The following is a 7,908-nucleotide window of genomic DNA, read 5'->3' as shown; positions in this document are numbered from 1 at the left end:
TAAAAAATTAATTTTCAGGCATACGTGTCCGCCCCATTCCGTATACTGTTAATTCGAAAGTACCTAATGCCAAATAGGCATATCTGACCCTGACCCTAACTTTGAAGTTAGGTTGCAAATTGTCACTGGGATTATAAACAAGCCCAAGCCTTTCAGCCCGTTTATGTAGCACAACCCAACATTGGATTATAAACAAGCCCAACCTATGCCTACAACAAACTTTTTGATTAGACATTGATAGGGGCCGCGCGCACGCAGGCCCCCACTGCAACAAATTATGACGTAGGTTCCATCACTTGGACAGACCTTAAGCGAGCACCCCTCCGTAGTGCAATGGAAGTCACAAGCTTAGGCCATGGGCCTTATTGATCACCCATTGACCCCGTCCAGGTAAGTAATTTTATTGGATCTGCTTGCTCTTATTTTATACACCCACATGGTAGCCTCTCTACTTGTTTCTATTCCATGTGGGATAAGAACGCATAATGTCGAAGAACACAGAAACACCCTTGACCTTGTGTATTTTGGTCACTAGGATATATAATTTAATCCTATCCTAGTAGATTTATACAAGCATCCCGATGCTGGGGTTTCAGTTAAAAGAATTACATGTCATGTGACAGATTCAGAATGAAAGCACAGAACAAATGAGTAGAATTGTTATTCCTATGCCGAGTGTGTTTGCAACGCAACATGATTGGTAAACGCCAGTCATCCAATTCATGGACCATGAATAACAATGTAGTTGTGGGTGAGGTCATGGATTTTGAATCCATGTTCAGTTCTACTACTAAAAAATGAAAAATCCTGAAAAAAAAAAAAACTATCACTAAGGTGGTAAGGCCTCCTCTTTGTCACTCAGGAAAATAACAAAAACAATGTGCTCTCTCTTTGGGTCAGCATTAGAAAGAATTGAGTTTTCTAGGCACGCCTCTTCAGGTCTAGCCGTCTAGGTCCACTTGACGGAACATAATTGATGAAGCATTGTAGCCAATGGTTCCAAGTATCAAGAAGACAGCGTAGAATATGCAAGCATTGTAGCCCAGGAACTCTAGCAGGTTCATTGAAATTCTGGCACTTGCTCTAGCATAGAAATAGAGACCATACGCAAACATGAAAATGGCAAGTGATCCCCCACGAAGCACAGATCTGCATTGTAGATAGACTTGGATCAATAGATAGATATTGGATGGGCAGACATTAGTATATTGCTTCACGGAAATAAAATATTTGATTTTTCATCAAATTAGAAGCAAAAGCTTGAAACGCATGATTTGAGCTTAAAACTGAATGAATTTAAACATGATTTGGGCTTTAAACTGTACTTTCAAATGTTGCAACCTTTCTTCTCAAAGAATTTAAATATGGTTTGAGCTTAAAACTGTACTTTAATCATGATCTGGTTTTGAAAGACAATGTTTCTTCTACATGAATTTAAACATGATTTGAGCTTAAAACTCTACTTTCAGATGTTGCAATGAGGCGCCAACTTGTAGATAGGGTTCTTTATTATAGTCAATAAGAAATACTCACGTATAAAAGTTGTACTCTTCACTTAGTTCACTACTATGCAAACATATGCAACATAAGACTTGAATGGCTTACAAATTTGCATCAGCATGCTAAAGTAACAACTGATGGAAGTCATTTTTTGTATAACAACCATCAGAGGATGAAAATGTAGATGAGCATTTGGTAAGTTTTGGTACTTTTCCAGATAGAGTTTTAATTCTCTAGGATCGAGGTATATGTTAAGAGAATTAATAAGTACGTATAAAAAATTTCACAATTGTTTTTCGCAACTAATTAGTGGTGGGTTGTAATTGGTATATAATAAAAGTGATGTCAGTGGTGTCTCATGTGAAAGTGATGTTCTACTAATCACAATCTTACGCCTCAAATTTGAAATTTTATTAAATTTATTGTGTTTGTAACAAATTTGTTAGAGAATTACCTCCACCACCATTGGTGATCTTTCTTGTACAGCTGATAGCGGGTGCATCCCATTCCCATTAACACAGTCACTATGATGACAATAATGAAAGCCGTCAACATAGTACCAAATGCACCACAAACTTTCAAATTGTACAAGCTTGCGTAAATATCATCCATCATGTAGAAGATGCATATGAAAGGCAGAAAGCCCCCAAAGAACATTTGAGCTGGTGTCTTCATGTACCAAGCTTGGTTAGGAATCTCACTTTGAAAGCGTATGGTGGAACAATTTATTCTAAATTCTTGTGGGGAAGAGTGCCCAGACATGCCACCCCAAGTTAGGAATCTGACAGTGACTAACAAACTGAGAAAACATATGGCTGGAGTATAAATTTCTAGTGAAAGTGACACCCTTGTTGTGATCGCCTTTAATGCAATTATGGCAAGACATGTTAAGAACACTGGACCTGAGTACAGGGCCCCAGTTTGGTAAATACATTCTTTCTGCAAGAAAAATCATTGGCCACATAATTTAAACTGACAGAATATAGAATAATGAAATAATTAGATACTATATACATTAATTATAATTATTACCAGTCCAAGTGGTGTGAAGCTAGAGTGGAATGAAGCAGCCTTGTATCCAGAAAACCATGATGTGAGACCATAACTCATGATGAGCCAAATAAACAGTCTCTTATGATTGCAGGGATATAGGTGACCTGTATATGCCAAGATGAAGAGGATGCAAATCCTGCAAATGGAATTCTTAAGTGAACTACATTTATGATAATATAACCTCTTAAAATTAATGCTTATGAAAATTTAGGAAAATTGAAATTGTTATGAGATTAAATTATTTATAGTATAGATTCAGGGGAAAAAAAGGTATTAAAAATATATATGAAACTCTAGGGACACAAATAAGCGATTATAAGCATCCTGCATTGCGGGTCATTTAATTGTGTCTATAGAATTTCTCAAAGTCTATATACTGAGTGAGGGAGCCAACTGTTAGCATATATTTGAACCAATCAAAGGGTAGAGCAGATTTACCCATATGCATTGCATTCATATAGCTATTACGCAAAGACTACTGCCAGCATCTTTCCGAATAAAATCAGACCAAAAAACCCAAAATAGCCATAGACTCTCAACAAAAGAATGAATTACACCAAAAAAAACCCAAAATAGCCACTAGAATTCAGAATTGGGGGGGGGGGGGGGGGGGGGGGGGGAAGGGTAATGAATTGAATTAACAGGCATATGGCATTACTTAGTCATGTATAATGAGATTTCAACTTCACAGATTCATGTTTTTTTTCTTCTTGAGTAATTCTGTGGATACGACAAATTTTATTACATAAGCCTTATAAATTGATGTGTCAGATATGACTTACATAATGAAGAGCTGAGTTCCAACACCCAGAATGGCCCCAAGTAGGGACGAGTACCGAGGACATCTGCACGCATTACTATGAACATGACGTGGACGAATAACCACTGTAGCTCTTGTAGCTTCTACCAATACATATCCATAAACAAAAGAAATCCTGCAGTAGAAGTTGATTTATAATAATCATTAGCTCAATACATGTCATTGCAATGTCCCGCTTGGAAGTAGGAACTATACAACAGAAGGAATGTAGAGATGGGAGTGATACCGATCAAAGTACTCTCTAAGATATGGCACAATCTTTATATAAAGCAACAGAAGCCAGATGTAAATGGCAATAGCAGTAGCATAAGGGCTAGGATTAGCTCCTCCAACTTGCTCCAAAAAGAGGATGGCCCGGCCCCGATTAGTTATCTTGAATAGTTCTTTCAAATAGTCTCTGACCCTGCTCGGAATCTCTCGCTTGGATTCAAATTCTTCCCAGAGGACAGAATAAGTGAAGTTGACTTTGATTTCAGTGTCCTCAGTTATATCCACAGCAGATTCATAGTCACCCAAAACATCTATTTCTTTCACTTTGTTTCCTTCGTACTGAGGATAAAAGTGCAGGTGATTGATAAGAAAATAGCTACGCCCGTTATCACCATTTTTCGGGTACAATGACTGTGAGCTGTCTCCTCCAACGTACTCTGACAAGTGAATGTTATCATAGTACATAAAGTACACAGTGTTGTTTGCAATGGCATCCCTAAATTTCGCAACTTCTTCTCTGGTTAGATTTTTCTCACAAAGGAGTTTCCTTGTTGTTCCCATCTTGAACCTCAATTCATACTGAGTGTTGACATAGCAATCCCCTGCTAAAAGTTCTTGAAAGGATTTCTTTCTGTTGGGTATTATATCTATATATAAATCGAAAATGTCGATTAGAAAGTGCATATATAGGAATGAATTAACTATCTATGCAAGAAATTTTGGCACAAACCAAGAAAGTTATTCTTACCTCCAGGAGAGCAGAATGGCAAATCAAAATATGAATATGCCTCACTGCAAGTGAAAAAAAAAACTTAAAAATTAATATACAAACAGAGATGCATCCTACATAAGGAGGTCTAGAAAATATATATATATATATATATATTTTAAAGAAAAAATTTCACCATTTTTCGGGTACAATGACTGTGAGCTGTCTCCTCCAACGTACTCTGACAAGTGAATGTTATCATAGTACATAAAGTACACAGTGTTGTTTGCAATGGCATCCCTAAATTTCGCAACTTCTTCTCTGGTTAGATTTTTCTCACAAAGGAGTTTCCTTGTTGTTCCCATCTTGAACCTCAATTCATACTGAGTGTTGACATAGCAATCCCCTGCTAAAAGTTCTTGAAAGGATTTCTTTCTGTTGGGTATTATATCTATATATAAATCGAAAATGTCGATTAGAAAGTGCATATATAGGAATGAATTAACTATCTATGCAAGAAATTTTGGCACAAACCAAGAAAGTTATTCTTACCTCCAGGAGAGCAGAATGGCAAATCAAAATATGAATATGCCTCACTGCAAGTGAAAAAAAAAACTTAAAAATTAATATACAAACAGAGATGCATCCTACATAAGGAGGTCTAGAAAATATATATATATATATATATATTTTAAAGAAAAAATTTTCTCCCAGTTAAAAGCTCAAAAAATGAACTCATTATAATCAACTCAAAGATTGAGTTGAAAGTATTTTTCTTTTAATTATCTTAGGCATTCACAAAATGCCTAAGAATACACAAACTTTCAGAACAAAATTAGACCAGTAATGATCTAATCTAATTGAATCGAATTTTATTATTTTCGCTCACTAACAAACAATAAACAAATGATTTACTTAAGATTATTGTTTTCTTTTCTTGTGATTATTTTCTCAAGCAACCAAGGGGTATCTGAAACAAAAATCAAAATATTGAGACCTAAAATTTCATTACTTTTAACCAGAAAAATCAAAGTCTACTCTACTTTTTCATCTCCTTAGCACAAACTCAATAGACAAACTTTCAGCAACCAAAGTAAAAAGCTCAAAACATAGAGAATGATAGGTAGATTAAATAAGAAATATTACAATCAAATCAAAAGAATCAGAAACACGTTCAAATTCACATAGAAGATCGATGATTAGAAAACGTCAAAGAGATGAGATTTTTCAAAGAGAAATGAGAAGAAAAAAAAAATTACCACGGATCTCCTAGATAAGGAGAAGCTGTGCTGGCGAAGAGAGGAATGTAATCGCCTTCCTTGTATTCTTCCGTTGAAGGCGAATTTCTTTGAGTCCAAACAGTTGCGAATGCCAAAGTTGACAGAGCAACCAGTACCAGAACCAAGAAACCAGTATCAGCCATGGATTCTCTGCGATTCTGAGAGAGAGATAGAGAGAGAGAGAGATTTTGAAGAGCTTGAATATTTAGGAGGGAAAAGCTGTTAGAATTGGTTGCTTATATATACTTTTTTTTTTATTGAATCTAGGCCGTTGATCTTTTAGATGGAGTTAATCAGAAATTTTGGACGGTGAAAGGTGGACTTGGATAATGTTGCACTGGCGGGTAGTTAGTTATTTTGCAGAACAGAATTAGTCAGGGGCAGTGATGGAGTCACAACCTGGTGAAATTACTATCTCATGCTGTGACGGACTTAGGATTTTATGCTAGTAAGTGTTGGAGTATAAAGGGAAAAAAAAAAAAAACTTTAAATAAGCATTCATATAATATTAAAAAATTATAAATACACAAAATTGTTATTTCTATATACATTCAAATGCAATCATATACCAATAAAGATAAAAACAAAAACAAAACAATGTTTTTTATTTTTTTTATTTTTATTTATTTTAATGCAAGTAGTGGCGGAGCCACACGGAGACCGTAGGGGGCCTTGGCTCCCCCAAAAAGTTTGGAAAAAAAAAAGAAATATATATATATTTTTGAATTATCCTAATTAATTTGAAAATTTTTATAGAACCCTTATCATTTTGGCCCTCATACTTGATAATATGAATGTATAGATTTAAGAAATTCTAAAAATAAATATAACTTTCATTTAAATAAAATACAATCCAATTAGTGATAAATATATATGTCAAAAAAATTACAGTAATTAGACATTTTGCATCTTTAAAATGAACAAAATTACCTCAACAAATAAGGGAATTTTTTTTAAAAAAAAAATCTTCATCCCATTGCCTCAACACATTGCTTAACTTGCACCACAATAGTAGCAAATTGGAAGGTTAGAGGCTTTGTTGATCTGCTGCACTACCAAGTACCAAGTCCATCACACAATTGCAGACCATTTTGATCAATGCTCACGCAACTCTCTCTCTCTCTCTCTCTCTCTCTCTCTCTCTCCATTGCTTTCTTCTTCTTTTTTCTTTATAATTCTTCTCTCTTTTAGGCTACACTGCTGCAATTCAGTGATTTACAATATAAAAATTAACAAAGCTTCCATGTGAATGTGTGAATAATAATGCCAGACTAGACTAGACAAGACATACAAGGTTTCCCAAGCTTCCGTGTAGACCCTTGTGTGGTTGTGCCCTTAACCCACTCTGTTGCCCACTTTCCCAATTACCAAGTAATGCATTTTTCTTTTCTTTTGTTTTCTTTTAATTTTCTTTATAATATATTATTTGTTATTACAATAATCAATATATATATATATATATATATATATCATATGGCATTATAAATGTACATGATTAAAATATACTACTATATAACATTTAATTTATTGATAAAATAATATAACATATTAACATGTATTTAGTTGTTGTTTATTAGATTTTTTTTATGAGTTGAAATTTGAATGATCGTTTGTCTTTTATTTAGCAATCTTTAAATTATTAGTATTTTTTAGTATATACATATTTTTTTAATCTCAGTCATTTTATTTAATGGGTGATAATCTATTTTGATAAATCTAGGTTCATAGCTAAGTTTAGGACTATTGACACGTTCTTGAAATGTAGATTGATTATTAAATTGTATTATACATTACTATTCTAGATTTCATACACAAAAAAAAAAAAAAAAAAATAGTTCTCTAATTTTATGTATGGCCCCCTCCAAAGATAAATTCCTGGTTTCGCCATTGAATACGAGGCTGGTTAGGATTTATTTATTTATTTATTTTGTTGTTGTTGAAGTTACAGCATTCACAGTGGTGATGCTTAAAATTTTAGCTTTTAGTACTTTAAAAAGCTATTTTATCTATTTTACCTCCTCACTTTACAATACATCCAATATCAAATATTTTATTTTTTATCACTTTATTTAAAATAATATAAACAACTCATTAAAATAATAAAGAAAGAGAGAAAATTTGAGTTTTTTAATTGAAGGAAGAGATATAATCTTAATAAAATATTTTATTTTATTTTTAACAACTTGCTACAGTTAGCTAATATTTATACTAGTTTACTGTAGTTACAAAAAGTTTAACTTTAGTTTCTCCAATAGCACATGGTTTTTTTGATGACAAATTTTTTTTTTTTTTTTTTTTTTTTTTTTTTTTTTTTTTTTGTTGTTGCTAAAGTACAA

The 7,908-nt window shown here is 33.5% G+C and overlaps 1 non-coding gene across 1 annotated transcript; it reads right to left on the bottom strand.

Moving 5' to 3' along the window:
• Positions 1–237: 237 nt before the first annotated feature.
• On the bottom strand, positions 238–398 carry LOC112027483 (U1 spliceosomal RNA). The gene has a single exon (XR_002884476.1). It is a non-coding gene; the product is annotated as a U1 spliceosomal RNA (small nuclear RNA).
• Between the last annotated feature and the right edge of the window lie 7,510 nt (positions 399–7,908).

The sequence above is a fragment of the Quercus suber genome, unplaced genomic scaffold (assembly GCF_002906115.3).
Source record: "Quercus suber isolate HL8 unplaced genomic scaffold, Cork oak 2.0 scaffold_18, whole genome shotgun sequence".
NCBI lineage: Eukaryota > Viridiplantae > Streptophyta > Magnoliopsida > Fagales > Fagaceae > Quercus > Quercus suber.
The sequence above is the reverse complement of the archived record's forward strand: the minus strand, read 5'-3'. Positions and strand labels throughout refer to the sequence as shown.